The sequence below is a fragment of the Hyaena hyaena genome, unplaced genomic scaffold, assembly GCF_003009895.1.
Source record: "Hyaena hyaena isolate Hyena2069 unplaced genomic scaffold, ASM300989v1 scaffold_1565, whole genome shotgun sequence".
Taxonomy (NCBI): domain Eukaryota; kingdom Metazoa; phylum Chordata; class Mammalia; order Carnivora; family Hyaenidae; genus Hyaena; species Hyaena hyaena.
In genome coordinates, this window is record NW_024082201.1 from 57,183 (window position 1) to 73,935 (window position 16,753).

Genomic DNA, 16,753 nt, shown 5'->3' on the forward strand with positions numbered 1-16,753 from the left:
CCCAAGCACTTTCTTCTTTAATCCTTGCAATAGCAGCCACTCTAAGTGCAGTTGTTCTTTTCTGAAATAGACTTCATTTGAACACAGCTGACCTTGAACAGTCAGGGGTTAGAGGACACTGATCCAGTTGAAAATCTGCATATAAGTTTGGACTCCCCTAAAACTTAACTACTAACAGCCTGCTGTCTACCAGGAGTCTTGCCAATAACATGAACAGTCAATTAACACATATTTTGTTATGTGGCATGTATTATATACTGTGTTCTTACAATAGAGTAAGCTAGAAAAAAGTGTTCTTAAGAAAATCATAAGGAAAGGCCAGCATACACTTACAGTATCAGATTATAAAAACCGCATGTACATGTGGGCCCACGCAGGTTCAAACCTGTGTCCTAGACACAACTGTAGTTTTATATCCTGCCTTTTTCACTTAATATCAAGTTTTAAGAATTTTTAGTCACTTTAAATATTCTTGGACACAACTTAAAAAAAAATTTTAAATGTTTATTTATTTTTGAGAGAGAGAGAGAGAGAGTGAGCAGGGGAGGGGCAGAGAGAGAGGGAGACACAGAATCCGAAGCAGGCTACAGGCTCTGAGCCGTCAGCACAGAGCCCAATGTGGGGCTCGAACCCATGAACTGTGAGATCATGACCTGAGCTAAAGTCAGACCTCAATTGAATGAGCCACCCAGGGGCCCCTCAGATGGTCAGCTTTAAAGAGACTACCCAGAAGCTTTTAATCTTGTCCCAATACTTTATTTTTGCTTTTGATTCCCTTGCTTTTGGGGATGTGTCAAATAAGAAATTGCTGTGGTGGAGGTCAAGGAGGTTGTTTCCTGCTTTCTCCTCTAGGGTGTTGATGGTTTCCTGTCTCACGTTCGGGTCCTTTATCCATTTTGAGTTTATTTTTGTGTATGGTGTGAGAAAATGATCTAGTTTCATTCTTCTGCATGTTGCTGTCCAGTTCTCCCAGCACCATCTGTTTTTTTTTAATTGTTTCTTAATCTCTTTTGTTTATTAGAGATTTAGAACATGAAATGATAAAAAGACATTTAAATTGACAAGCAAAATTTTTAAAACTTTAAAACTTGGAATATTCATCACCAAGATAAAGTTTTTTCTATATAATTATTTTTTTTTAAAATTTTTAGCATTTTTAAAATTTATTTATTTATGTTTTTACAAATACTTTATTGTCAAGTTAGTTTCCATATAACACCCAGTGCTCATCCCCACAAGTGCCCTCCTCCATTCCCATCTCCCCCCTCTCCCCCACATCCATCAGCCCTCAGTTTGTTTCTCAGCATTCAAGAGTCTCTCATGGTTTGCCTCTCTCCCCCTCCCCCACTATTTCCCCCCTTCTTCTCCCTCATGGTCCTCCGTTAAGTTCCTCCTTATCCTCCTATACGTGCAAACATATGGTAACTGTCCTCTGCTTGACTTATTTTACTCAGCATAACACCCTCAAGGTCCATCCATGTTGCTACACATGGCCAGATATCATTGTTTCTCATTGCCATGTAGTATTCCATCGTATAGATAAACCACATCTTCTTGATCCATTCATCCGTGGATGGACACTTAGGCTCTTTCCATGTTTTAGCTATTGTGGAGAGTGTTGCTATGAACATTGGGGTACATGTGCTCCTATGCATCAGCACTCCTGTATCCCTTGGGTAAATTCCTAGCAGCAGCACCATCTGTTAAAGAGGCTGTCTTTTTTCCACTGGACTCTTACCTGCTTTGCCAAAGATTAGTTGGCTGTATACTTTTCAGTCCAATTCTGAGTTCTCAATTCTATTCCATTGGTTTATGTGTCCGTTTCTGTGCCAATACCATACTATCTTGATGATCACAGCTTTGTAGTAGAGGCTAAAGTCTGGGATGGTGATGCCTCCCATTTTGGTTTTCTTTTTCAATATTACTTTGGCTATTTGGGGTCTTTTGTGGTTCCATACAAATTTTAAGATAGTGAAATAAGTCAGGCAGAGAAGGACACCTACCATATTTTGCATTTATAGGAGGATTAGGAGGAACTTAACGGAGGACTGTGGGGGAGAAGAAGGGGGGAATAGTGGGGGAGAGGGAGAGACTCTTGAATGCTGAGAACAAACTGAGGACTGATGGGTGTGGGGGGGAGGGAGAGGTGATGGGCACTTGTGGGGTTGAGCACTGGGTGTTGTTGGAAACCAACTTGACAATAAACTATTTATGAAAAAAAAATAAAAGTAAAAAAATAAAGAGAGTACCCAGCGCCCCGTGCAAGTGTGTTATTTGTAGGAGTCATCAGTAAATAACTCTGGGATGAATTCGTAAAACAATGAAAATCCTATAGCAATTGAGTCTCACTTGAATTGAGAGATTACCATAAAAAAAAAATCGGGTATCAGGGCGTCTGGCTGGCTCAGTCCGAACAGCCTGTGACTGTTGATCTAAGGGTCATGAGTTAAAGCCCTACACTGGGTAGAGATTAAAAAAAAAAGACAACACCTTAAAAAATAGGGTGTTGTATTGCAAGGTAAAAATTCTTTTTTCAATTAAATTTTTAATTTTAATTCCAGTATTGTTAACATCCAGTGTTATATTAGTTTCAGGTGTACCACTTAGTGATTCATCAATTCTATACATTACTCAGTGCTCATCATGATGAGTGTGTTCTTTAATTCCCATCATCTAGTTCACCCAGCACCCCCACCCCCACCCCGCCTCTCCTCTGATGTCAGTGTGTTCTCTGTAGTTAAGAGTCTATTTCTTGGCTTGTCAAGACACAAATTCTTGACTGACGCCTCCAGCTCCCTCCCAACATCTTCCTGTCCCTGATTTTAGTTACCAATTTGACTGCTCATATGTCTTATGAGATTTCTGCCTGGGCCAAGACTGATTTAGGGGATAGTCCTCTGGCATTCGAGCATGTCATGACCAAAGGACTCCACCCACCTACTCCTAGCCTCAAAGCCAAGGCCATCAATCAGACTGGCCCCAAGAAAGTGGTAAGTTAGCCAGATTGACCATTGCAGAGTCAGTATGGACTGTTCCCTGATGCTAGGCTATCAGGTAGCCCGAGCGAGGGCTTTCTCCTCTGTTATTGCTTCCTCCTTTCTCATCCAGATAGAAACTGCCCTCTTGGTCAGTTCTGGATTACCTTCTAGAGGCACCCATCATCCCAACCCCAGCACTTGAGAAAAAATGTGCATGCTCTTTCCTGTGGAAGAGACTGTGAGTTTGAAGAAGGGGCCATGTTCCTGTAATGGCTGACTCATCTTGGCTCATGGGTGTGGTGACGTCAGCAGGACTAACAGACCCCTCCAAATCTTCCCCACCTATGTGACCCCCCACCCATAGGTTGCCTTCTTGGGCTGCTTCTGCCACATGTGCCTGCCCTCCCCCCTTCATCCCACTGTCCCTACTGCACGTTGTATAGGTCTTTTTTTGGTCATTATTTATATATTTTGACTCACTATGATCAGATTTGTGCTTCCTTTTTGAAGCTGGTTTTTATTTCCTGTAACACCTCAATGTGCTTTTCCTTTGCTTTTAGATGGGCCTTCCCAAGGTTCTTGTCACATTTTCACTCCCTCTTGGCTCTGCACCTTGGCTTATGCTCTTTCTCCTCCTGGAGTCCTTCTGTCCTTCTGGTCTGCAATCGTCCCAATGGCTTCTACCTGATCTCTTTCTCTTATTAACTCCCAAGAAATTTATAGTTGGTGCCATTCAGACTACTGTTTCATTAGATACTTCTTTATCTTCGTTATGTTTTCCATGTGTTATTTATCTCCCTAGTTTGTAGGTTCCTTGAAGAGAAGGGTTTCTGAGTTTTCCAAATGGAGAAGCGCATAGAACTAAATGAATAAGCGAGACTTAGCGAGTCCTCACAGTGACTGGTGAGGATGAAAGCCTGTGTCTTGTCTTCTGATACCATCTCCAGTGTGCATTTGGAGCGGGACTGAGCAATGGGGAACGAACCAAGGTTTGCACGTAATCGTAATCATAAGGTCAGCCTTGAAGAAAGAAGTAAGGCATCCCAAGAACATTTTATTCTTCTTCTATCACATAATCCTTTCATCAGCCCCTGGGGTCAGTGTTCTCAGTTTACCAGTGAAGACACTAAGGCCCAGAGGGGTCAAGTGGCTCACCAGAATTGAAACTGGAGGAAACCGTAAACCAGGTTGAGCTCAGGGCTGGCTCATGTGACAGCCTCTGCCCTTTTGTTGCTCCAGATCCTGATTCTGAGGCAAGACAGAGATGAGATGCCCAGAGCCAGGCCCAGAACCCCCGTTTCCTTCGAAGTAGACCCTTCTCACAAAGGGCCTTTCTTGCTTATATGCCCAGCCAGGGGCATGGTCACCTTGTCACACCCAAGCATGTTTGCAGAGTAGGGCCTAGTGCACGGCACCCTGGAACATTCCTTGACCTCAGGGTCTCTAATTACATGTGGATTCAGAGAAGTAGCCTGTTCTGCTGGTCCTTGCTCGTCATAGCCTGCAGAGGGTGAGGGGACCCATGAAATCACCTGTAGGAAGCTCTCTGCTTCTTCCCGACTTCAGTCCACTGAGGACTGGAGTTCATCACTCACCGTTGTTCTCTCCACCATGGGAACTGCCACAACTGCTGTCCGTCTCTGGGGTCCTCTTGCACCCTGGCCTCCTTGGCTCCTGGGGCCCTCTCTTGGCCCTTGGCCAGAGCCACTCCACCTCACCCCACTCCCAGCAGCCCCTGGGCCTCTCCATGGAAACCAGGCCAGCTTCTGAGCCTGGAGGCCCCCAACCCTGCCCCATCTTGTGCTTTGAGCACCCTCATTTTCCTATTCCTACTCCATTTGCTTTGCCTCTGACACCCTCGAGCCCCCTAATTCTTTCTTTCCTCACCTCCTGCCAGTTTATCATCTCCTTATGGCTTCCCGTCCCCTTCCCTATATGGTTTCCCCTCTCTGGCTGTGACTACTGAGCAGTTGGAGAAAATGCATAGCTGTGGGGTCCTTGGAAGACCCCATGCACGTTCCTGAGCCGTGCCCTCCGGTTCCCCCACCTCTTTGTACTTGTAGAGCCTTCTTCAAGTTCCTGTCCTACCTGCCCAGGCAGGCTTTCATGCCACCTGAGAGAGAAAGCCTCCTCAGCACTCTACTGCCCCTTCCCTGCTATAAACCTGCCAGCAGCCCTCCCCTCCCCCGCAAGCCCATCAAATCCCCCATCCCTGCTTTAAACTCCCAGTTTTCCACCCATATCAGCAGGGTTTCAGAATGGCCACATATCACAGGGCAGAAAGTGAAGGTGGAATCCTTCTGCTGCCCTGGGTTTGAACAGCAGCAGCAAGGTTTGATCTGGGACCCAAGGTGCCCGTGGCATCCATCTTCAAGGTCACCTCAAGGTCTGGGAGGTCTGGAGCCACACCATCATGTGTTCCAGGCAGGAGGAGGGCTGGAGGGAGAGCTCCTCCCCCTATTTTAATGAGCCGTCACTCGGGTCCCACGTGACACCCCTGCTTAAAGCTCATTGGCCAGAACTTTGCCACGTGGCTTCCCAGCTTCCGGGGAGGTGGGAAGTGTAAATTTTCTCCGAGGTGGCAATTCTCACCAAGAACCAGGATCCTAAGGAGGAAAGGAAGAGTTGGTGGGTTCTGGGCACCTCCCCATGTCCTCCCTGCTGCCTCCCCTCCTCCCCTTCTCTCCACAAATGCCCTCGCTTCCTTCCCATCCTTACTTCTGCTCAGCTCCCCTTCTCTGTCAGTGCTTTTCAGGTGCCCCCTGCTCTCTGAGACCCATCCCCCTTCTCCGTGGCTTCTCGTGGAGTCTTTCCCTGTAGCATCCCCTGTTGTGTACGTGAACTTGTCATTTATAATTGTGCCTGTTTTTCTTCTTTGCTCTCCCTTCCTCCAAAAACGAGGAGGACAGAGAGCATATGCCGTGTGGGTTCCATATGTGTCCCAGCGCACCTTCTTTGTACATGCTGATGAAATACATGCTGAATGAAGACCTCTCTCTTCTGAGCTCCCCTGAAGCGGTTCCCAGGTGCATAGATGAGGGATTTCAAGAGAATGAAGTCCCCGGCTGCTCAGCTGATGCCCTCTTCATCCTGTTTACAGGTTTACGGCATTTTCTATTCTACGTCCTTCCTTGACCTCTATAGCAATCTGAAGAGCTTGAGTACTTCACTCCACAACAAAACAGTCATTGTCAGTAGGGACGAGCAGTATCTGTTTCTGGTAAGTTTTCCCATACCAGGGAGTCCAGAGAACATCCCTTTTTTTCATGGATGGCTTAAAGCCTGGGTGCCTAGCTCAGACCTGGACCTTGGGAGCTGGTCGCATGACTCTGGGATCTGAGTGTGTGAGGACAGTGTACTGCGGAAGCATCAAGTTCCTGCTTGACCAGAATGAATGACCCCTTAACCAGTTTCCCTGGCATGGGATGGCTAATTTGGCAAATGGTTCACAGGAATAGATACACACCGCTTTTGTCAGATTCCACTTCTAAGAACATAGCCCACACATACATGTGCTACATGTGTGCCAAGATCTGTGGACAAAGGTGTTTGGTACACTATTGCTTGTGATAACAGAAGATTTGAAACAACTGGCTGGCAAGATTGGGTAAGAATATTGTGGCTGATCTTTGCAATGAAATACAAGGCAGCCCTTCAAAAGAAACAGAGCTCTGTACAGAGGGGGAAACATCTCTATGCTATATAATTAAGGGAAAGAAGTGAAGAGCCTAACAATATGTGTAATATTTTCTCATTTCTGTAAAAAAATAATTGAGAAAAACAGGCTACGTACATGTACATGCACATAGAAGTGTGTATCTGTAGGCACACACATGAAGATCTGTGTTTATGTATGCACAGGACACTTCTGGAAGGAAGCACAGAAAACTGTTACCAGTGATACTTCTAGGGAAATGGATTAGAGATCTGGGTTAGGTGGGAGTTATTTTACATTTTGTATCTTCTTTTGCAATGATTGAATCTTCATTGCATACATGTATCACTGTTTTGTTGCGGGGGGGGATGGCTTAGCACAGACTGCCTGCGTCCACGTGGTATTGTTTCAGGTGTGTATGGTGGTGCCCTACTTACAGTCGGCCTCTGACTACTTCATGGTAAGGATGATTCCTGACAATAGGCTCCCACCTCGTTACCTGCATGTGGTTCACACCGGCAAAACCTCAGCCATCATCAAGTGGGAGTCCTCATATGATTCTCTGGACCAGGACTTGGTGAGTGGGCCGGGCATCCGACCAGCTATGCATACTCTTGGCACGGTGTGGGAGCACAGAAGGGGTCCTGTAGTGGGGCAGGAAATAGACCTGGTGGTGGGAGCTCAGCAGGGTGTCTCACCCCCATTTCTGTCTGGCCACAGCTGGGGTCCTTGTAGGTGCCTCCATGTATGCATGATTTCCAGCTGCCACATTGGTTTGTCCCTCTTTCTTCTCTGACTTCTCCCCTTCCTTTCCTTGACCCTCTGAAGCAGGGTTGGCAAACAAATGCCTGTAGGCCAAATCTAGGCCATCGCCTTCTTTTGTATATGCAGTTTATTAGAGGTGAACTGTCACCATTCGTGTACATCTCACCTATGTTACACGTGGCAAAATTGAATGGTTATGGTAGAGTCCTGTTTGGCCTTCAAACCCTAAAGGTTTTGTATCTGAGTCTTTACCAAAAAGGTTTGATGGCCCCTGGTCTAAAAGAAGAGGCATTAATGCTGGAAAACAACTTCTGTTTTCCTTTGCTCCAAGCTGCCCTCTTCTTCCTAGGGGTAGGTGGTGTTATTTTATTTTTAAATGTTTTCTTAAATGCTGTGTTTAAAATATTTTAAATGTTTATTATTTTTGGCAGAGACAGAGAGAAAGAGACAGAACACGAATGGGGGAGGGGCAGAGAGAAAGGGAACCACAGAATCCGAAGCAAGCTCCAAGGCTCCGAGCTGTCAGCACAGAGACTGATGTGGGGCTCCAACTCACAAACTGTGAGATCATGAACCAAGTCGAAGTTGGACACTCAACTGACCGAGCGCCCTGAGGTGGGTGGTTTTAGATCCTTGGTAGCTAAGGCTCTCCTTGACTTGCAGCCTCTTCTTGGTGATAGTGTCTCCTGCGCCTACCACTTGCCCCCGTATTTTCCTCTTGCATTCATATGTGTGAGAAGCACGCTAGGGGCGAGAACAAGCAGAGCTTTCTGTCCTTTCATTATCTCCTCTGACAATGTCTTGAAACTATCATAGCTAGGGAGACACACTGAACACTGAGTTTGGATTTTTCTTGCCTGTTCCAACTTCTTGGCTGATGCCACAATAAATGTGGCAGCCCTAGGACTGTGTTTTGGGTCAGGTTGATAATTCTGTGCACAGTTCTGGGAATGAATACTTGTTCCAGATTTGGACCTGGCCACCCCAAAGGCTTTCCAAAGATCTGAGTCAGACTGTGGAGCTCAAAACATTGTTGCTATGGGTCGCAGCCACTGATGCACTTAGGTGATGTCATTCACCGACGAATTACAAAAAGCCAAAAATGCCAAGTTTCTGATTACCATTAAGGTCTGTTCTTGTTCTAGTTATATGCTGTTGCAGTTAAAGATCTAATAAGGAAGAGCGACAGAAGCTACAAAATAAAATCCCGCAACTGTGGAATCACCTTTAACAAGTTGGAACCTGGAGGAAAATACCACGTCATTGTCCAGCTGGGGAACATGAGCAAAGATTCCAGCATAAAAATCACCACAGGTAAACAGGAGAGAGATCAGGAGGCTTCTCGCACAGCGAGGTAGTCATAGGGCTGCCAGGAAGCCTGTAGGTGCAGAATGTCTGTCAGGAACTGCGTGCACAGATGCTCCCTTCAGTGTCCACACCTGGTGGGCAGGGCAGTGTTCCAGTGCCGGGACTACAGTGGGGTGGGCTGGTGGGGCAGCTGTCATTCTCCACATCCTGGGTCTCTTTCACACTCCTTCACAGACTGAAACCAGAGCGGAAGTCCAGGAAGGCTCTGAGACTGTAGTCTGTCCCACCCCTTCCCTTTCTCCCCCACCTCATTTGTTTTTGGCCATCTGAGGGCCACTCAGCAGGTGCTACCCAAATTCCTTGGCTCAAGGTATTATAACAGCAACAAAAGAGATGCCACTTAAAGAGTGTCTGCCGTGTGCTAGGCTCTGTGTGTTTCCTGTCTTCCTTAACCTCACCTTTCAAGTTAGCATTATTTCACCTCCCTCCAACAGATGAGAGAGAACAATGGTTCCAATATATAGCCACCAACCGCATCGTGTTATATCTTTAATTTTCAGTTTCATTATCCACATCTGATGCCTTAAAAACCATAACAGAAAATGACCATGTTCTCCTGTTTTGCAAAAGTCTAGCTTTGAAGGAAAAGCATTTCAGTGAAAGCAAGGTGAGTTCCTCCCTCCTTCTCAATGACTTTGGGGGTCTAACTGTGATGCAGCTTTAGAGCTGAGGTCATTACCAGCATACTGGCATCAATGGGAGGGAGAGAAGGAATAGGGCAAGGGGGTGAACTTGAGAACGGAATGGCCATGTTCTGTGGGCTTGCTAATTACTGAGAGATTTATACTGCCCATTAAAGAAGAGACACCCTACACTAAGCACCTTTCATTCCTGAACTCGTTTCTTCCTGCAAGTCGGGGGAAGTGGCTGGAGCCTCCCTGGGCCTTCTGACAGTCTGAGAGCATGGCCATGGCCTCAGTGCCTGGGACTGAGCTACATCCGCACCCTGGCATTGCGATTTCTTTCCCGTGATGTCAGAGGGACCAAGAAGTACCTGCAGATAGTCCATTGATCTATGGAAAAGACTTCTTTGGTTTTGTTTTGTCATTGGCAGACCCATGACTATATTTGCAACAGGAAATGGGAGGGCAGAGGAGGGCCCAAAGATGGACAGGTTCTTAAGTGGACCTGATTTGTCCCCATTGTCAGCAAAGCATGAACTACAGAGACACACGATAAATCCACCGTGGCTCTTTTGGGCACTGGGGTTATAAATGGTCACTCCCTAATGCCAGTAGCAAAGCTAGATTAAAATTTAAAAATCCGTGCAACTCTACCAGACCTGAAGTATAAATGGTTAATATACTCAGATATAAAGACAGCTTTCAAAGCTGTTCAAAATAGTAATATTCTGATTTTTGAAAAGGTACCAGTAACAGAGTAAAAATTCCAGCAGTAAGAGGCACGTGACAAAAAGAATCAACCTCACTAGTGATCTGAACACCAAATATCAGACACTTTCACATTAAATTGGCTAAGTTTTGGGGGGAAGGGCATTACCAGATGAAGCCATAGATGGGGAGATTAGCATGCTGGGAATATGAATTGGTTCAGCCTTTCTGTAAGGCACTTTGGTAATAATGTGTCAGAAATAAAAGCATCCGCAGCCTTTGACCCAGCAGTTCTTTCAGTATTTTATTCTCAGGCAACAATGTGCATAAAGAATTTATGTACAAGGCTGTTCAGGGCACTTTTATTTCTGGTAGCAAGAAAGAGGAAACAACTTTAACGTCAAAAAGAAGAGGATGTGTAATAGTTAATTAAATTAAAGACTGATATGTGTATCATTTACATGTTTTCCTTGATACCTTTATGTATGTTGCAAACGTTCTATAGCAAATGCATATTAGATAGAAGTAATCAATTCCGGTTTCTAAAGAAGAATGGAGGGACAGGATTCCAGGTGGGTGGTATTGGGAAGCCTAGTTTGGCAGCCAATTGTCCACCTCGTGGTGGAAGCCCAGCTTTTAGGTTGAGGTCAGTACTTGGCTCCCAGTGAGGGCTCTGGCACAAGCACATAGCACATCCTTCTTCTCTCCCTCATGCTTAGAGTTAAGAGAACAGGCAGGTCAATGGATTGGGACCAAGTGAGTATGCAGTGGGGCCTAATATGTGGATAGAGCTAAGAGAGTAGGGCTTTTTTTGGTGCTGGTGGGGTGGGAGTTGGTAGCTTTCATACTGGAATATTTGGAGATTATCAGAGAAGTCTGGGGGTCATTTCTGACCCCAGCTCAACATTGAGGTGCTTTCTAGTCAAGGCCAAGTTGGTCTGCAGCCACCATCAGCCCAGAGGAGAGGAGCTAGAAAGTAAGGAGCTGGGGAGTGAGCTGTGAGCTGACAGTGGAGAGTTCCCACCCACCGTTCTCCCTAGAAATGTCCTGACTTTTCCAGCCCCACTTCTGGGGGCCACCACAACCTGGATTTATTATTAGTCCAATCCCATTGCAGCAAACTATTGCTGAATTGTCTGGATCCTTTGTTGCCATTCATATTGCTTGAGATGAGTGGACTCTTGACCAGAACTTTGAATGTGTACCAAAATATTTATTAAAATGGGCTTTTATTAGAGCTGTACTTTTCACCTCCACTTTGTAGCATATAAGTGAGTATGGTAGTTATGTGAGACATTTGGGACAGGAAAATTACCATTTTCTGAATCCAGTATCTCAGTGGTAATGTAAAAAGATCTAGTAAGAAACCCAAAGTGCTTTAGCATCTATAAAAACCTGCAATAAGGAGCTCACATAAAGTTGGAACCGGTAATAGGAGCTGTCAGATTCCTTATTCAACTTCCCAAACAATCTCTTGTGTCTTTGTTTTCATGGTTATGAGATACACATGTTTGATAGTGCCATGAATATCTCAGCTTACCTTGGGAATACCACTGACAATTTCTTTAAAATTTCCAACCTGAAATTGAGTCATAATTACACTTTCACTGTGCAAGCAAGATGCCTTTTTGGCAGTCAGATCTGTGGGGAGCCTGCTGTCCTGCTGTATGATGAATTGGGGTCTGGTAAGTCACTCCTGTAGGAGTTTCATCTTCAGTTCTGGGGAAATAGACAAAGGATGTGGTACAGTCTGATGAATGTGTGTGTCTTTCTCAAGTACATTTAAAACATTCCTTCAGTTCAAAAGAGTCATTTCTGCATCTGTGGAATCACGCACTGATTTATTTAACAAATACCTCCTGAGCCAGGCATGGCGTAAGGAGCTGGGGTTACTGAGTGACTAAATTCTGAGTGTAGAGCCTACAAGAGGGAATAAGATAGCAGTAGGTTGTGTTTAAAAAGGAGATTCTGTTCAGGAAATTCTAGGTTAGTATGAGTTTTGTTACTCATTGTTTGCAGGACTTCTCAGAGCCTCCAGTATGCTAACGTTCCCTGTGATTCCTCAAAGTCAGTAGATAATCTCCTTCCCATAGAGTAACAGATTGTATAGCCTTGCCCTTCATCGTAGCCATCAGTCCAGATCAGAACCTGAATTTGGCCAGTATCTTGTATTATAAACACTCCCAGATATCAGTGCTGGGTCATGCTGAGGGTGGGGGGCAGGAGAGGAGCCCTTCACTTACCCAGAAATTCTGCTTGTGTCATAGTAGCCTGGCCAGCACGTCAACGCACGTTTTGCCACTGGTCTTATTAGTACCATTTACTCCCAGCTGGGAGCTCACCAATGAGCAAGACAAAATCCTGTGTTGGAGTCATTGTGTGTTCTGTCACGTTGTGTGTCCTAGGCACCTCCCTGAAAGAGGAAGACCTTGCAGCCCGTGTCCCTTTGGAGAATCCAAGCACATGAGAGGTTCTGAGAAGGTCTCACAGGAAACAAACAACAGAAGTCTTGTTAACTTAGTGTTTCCGAAATAGTGTTTCCTTTTTAAGCAAAACCAATTAGCAACTGTGAAATAGACTTGGGGGGAGAATTGCTGCCTTTATAAAACCAGAATTGTCCAGCAGAATCTCTCAGGGAGGCCTCGGTGAGTCTCCGTCTTACCCCACAGAAGCCGGATGGGCAGCTAGGGGCTCGTACATTCCTCTTTCCTCTGCCACTGGTTCCTCTTACATGTTCCAGGCATGAGCAGCCCCCTAATTTACCACGTCACAGGTGGGGTGACGTTGGGCCGTGTGAAGGAAGATTTTGCTGCAGCTTTTCCCAGTAGGTCAATAATGAAAGAATTTGAAGACCTGGATATTGAGTTCTTATTTTAAGCTTGCAAGAAGTGGCTGTTCTCTGGCCCATCTCATTGGGATGAATGCCTGAGTGGCTTCAGAGCCTTCCCTGTGAGGCATAGGCCTGTCCCCCAGCACCTTGCCCCCAAGCAGGGAGCAGCCTCAATCCTGATGAGGCTCCTAGAGGACGGGGAAGGTCCACTTTGCTTCCTTAGCTAAAACTGGCTCCCAAGTTCCATTTTCCTGCCTCAGGCTCCGACTTTCCCTGGGAATTAAAGAAAAAAAATTTTTAATGTTTATTTATTTTTGAGAGACAGAGAAAGAGAATGAGCAGGGGAGGGGCAGAGAGAGAGGGAGACATAGAATCCGAAGCAGGCTCCAGGCTCCGAGCTATCAGCACAGAACCCGACTTGGGGCTTGAACCCACAAAATCTCAGGTGAGATCATGACCTGAGACAAAGTTGGACGCTTAGCCAACTGAGCCACCCAAGCGCCCCTCCCCAGGGATTTTTAAGACCGGCCCTAACCCAGCAGGGGGATGGCTTTGCCCTACGGCCCTATTGGTACAAATATCTCCATGCATCAGCACAAAGCGAGAATTTGTTTAAGGCAGTGGGAAGTGGGCATCATTGTTAGCTCACAGACACCTGAATGGCTTTGCAGAGTACATTTTTAAAATGTTAAATGTATATGGAAGGGTTCTCTCTCTCTCTTTTATTTAAGTAAGCAAAAAACCTCATAAAACTTCATGAGCTGTTAAGTTAGTGTTGCAGTAAAGGGATCTCATTTGTATCACTCAATGGAGTTTCAGGTAATTGCAGTTCAAAATGGGTTTGGTGCCAAGTAGGGGGAAATAATTACAATCTCATTAATTAGTGGTCTGATTTCACATCCTCTTATGGAAAGCAAACAAGCAGTCTTAAGTAATAATGCTAATGAAATCAACGTCGATACCCCAACAGAGGTCTCCCTTCCAAGAGATTATCTAAATAAACAACAAGGCAGTGATTAGAAGTCTCATGTAATTGACGTATTTGCCTGCATGAGGCCCGTGGTCTCTATGCTTGTGGCAAGGCTGGGGACGCAACTGGGTGTCCTGTGCAGGAGCAGGCCACATCAGGCCGGTGTTTTGGGTGGCCATTGGCAAGCTCCTCATTTTTCGTCGGGGGTGGGGTGGGGTGATGAGGTGCCCGGCCAGCTCCGCTGCCTTTACAGAGGAGGGTCACGTGCGGCTGTCTTCCGCCAGCCGGGGTACGGATGCATCCGCGGCTCGGGCTGCTAGGTCTCTGGACGTGGCCGCTGTCGTGATGCCCATCCTGTTCCTGATACTGCTGAGCCTGGCCGTTGGCTTTGCCATCCTGTACATGAAGTATTGGAGGCTGCAGAGCAGCCAACAGCCACTACAGCTCCCGGCTGGGCTTGGCCATCTTCTCCGGGGAAGACCTGGGTAAGTGGGGTGGGGTGCCTTGGCTCTTCCTCTGGTGCAGACCCCCTCAACTTGACACCTGAGTGATTCTTCATCAGCCAGTGATCCTATGGCTCTAGGTTAAACCAGCCAGAGCCCTTTGCTTTGGACTTGCTCCTGAACTAAAATGCTAGCCTTCTCTTCAGTGGAGAGGTTGTGTGGAACACTGGGGTGGGGGTGGGGGGCGCTGGCCTTGTACAGGAAGGATGGATGGGCCCTGGGCTTTCAAAACCCCCAGAGTATCAGCAGATTTTCAGGAATTTCCAACCACTCTCATCCTTCACGGGCCCAGAGGTCTGACATCTTTGAAGAGCCTAGTAAAGATAAGAAGTCACACCTTCCCAACTGACTTCTGTCCAGAGAAGCCTTTTCCGTCTGACTATGTCTCTTTCTGATCGCTAGGGACACTTCACCAGTCATTCTGCTTTTATGCATCCATAAACACGGTATGGAGAAAAGAAAGAAAATCCGCTTTAATAATGTCTACATGCTTGGGGCGCCTGGGTGGCTCAGTCGGTTAAGTGTCCAACTCTTCAGCTCAGGTCATGATCTCAAGGTTCATGGGTTCGAGCCCCGAGTGGGTTCGAGCCCCACGTCAGGCTCTGTGCTGATGGCTGGCTCAGAGCCTGGAGCCTGTCTTCGGATTCTGTATCTCCCATTCTCTGACCCTCCCCTGCTCACACTGTCTCTCTCTGACTCTCAAAAATAAATAAAAAACATAAAAAACATAAAAACATAAAATGTCTACATGCTCTAATTACAAAATGCTAGTAGAACTAGTAGACCACTTAATATAATAAGTTAGGTGTCTTTTGGGGTCTTCCCCAAACTCAGACTATGGACTGATTTTTCATACCTATTTTTCCCCCCTGTAAACCAGTTGTATTTTTTTGTTGTTGTTGTTTATGAAAGTATTCGTATATTCCCTAATCACTGATCATTTGAGGTTAGCTTTGTGCCCTCCTCAGTTTCCTGCCTTGCTTAGTACAAGTATTTGGTCTGCTTTCCATGAATGGGGTGGGTTCTTTGCTTCTGTTATAGGCAGAAAAAAGAGTTAATGGTACCACACATTTATCACTGAAAGTGGATCGCAAGGTAGTTGTACAGGATTGTACTGGGGGCCACAAGGCCCAGTAGTCTGGGAAGCTGTCCTCAAGTAGCTTCAACCCCTCTGACATCCCTTTCCTTGGAGCAGTGTGGGTTCAGAGAAGAAAACAGATAAAGTTCACTGTGTTATTGTAGGATGTGGATACTTCAAATTAGGGAACGTACATCACCCATTGGACTTTTGGGTAGGTACTAAGAGTCTCCTCCCTGAAAGATATACTTTCTTTACTTGGTTAAGTTCAAGGTACCACTAAAATAAGCTTGGTCACCATGGATGGGGAGAAGGTGACCCAAGAGCATCAGGGGCTCTGAGTTGGGTTTTGGCTTTGACCACTGTGCTTGGAGGGTTGTGGCACCAATTTCTCAGGCTGGGGGCCCGCAATGGTGTTGGGGGCGGTTGGGACGGAGGGGCGGGTGCTGAGGCTGGAGCTGGGAGCAAGTGCTCAGAGACTCAAGGACCGACTTGGTTTTGCCTTTTGGGGAAGACGATGAAGATGCTCCTATGATAACTGGCTTTTCAGACGACATCCCCATGGTGATAGCCTGAAAGGGCTTTCCCTCACTAGAAACCAAATGGTGTAAATATTTTATTTGATAAAGATAGTCGATGGCTTATTTTAAAAAGATTCACTTTGAGTTACAATATGTTATTTTTATATAGGCCAAAAACAAAAACAAAAAAAAAAGGAAAGAAAGGAATGGATACACTTTGTAGTAATCAACTGTGAACTTCCAACCAGGTTGATTTTATATTTTATTTTACTTTATTTTATTTTATTTTATTTTATTTTATTTTATTTTATCTTTTATAAATAGTTTATTGTCAAGTTGGTTTCCATACAACACCCAGTGCTTATCCCCACAAGTGCCCTCCTCCATGCCCATCAACCCCCTCCCCCCGACACCCATCAGTCCTCAGTTTGTTCTCAGCATTCAAGAGTCTCTCATGGTTTGCCTCCCTCCCTCTCCCCCATTATTCCCCCCTTCTTCTCCCCCACAATCTTCCATTAAGTTCCTCCTAATCCTCCTATACGTGCAAACATATGGTAGCTGTCCTTCTCTGCCTGACTTATTTCACTCAGCATAACACCCTCAAGGTCCATCCATGTTTGTACACATGGCCAGAGTTCATTCTTTCTCATTGTCATGTAGTATTCCATCGTATAGATAAACCACATCTTCTTGATCCATTCGTCTGTTGATGGACACTTAGGCCCTTTCCATGTTTTTGCTATTGTTGAAAGTG

At 45.8% G+C, this 16,753-nt stretch overlaps 1 pseudogene; it reads left to right on the plus strand.

Moving 5' to 3' along the window:
- LOC120226036 overlaps positions 1 to 16,054 on the plus strand; it is a 70,181-nt pseudogene extending 54,127 nt beyond the window's left edge.
- The last annotated feature ends 699 nt before the right edge of the window (positions 16,055 to 16,753 follow it).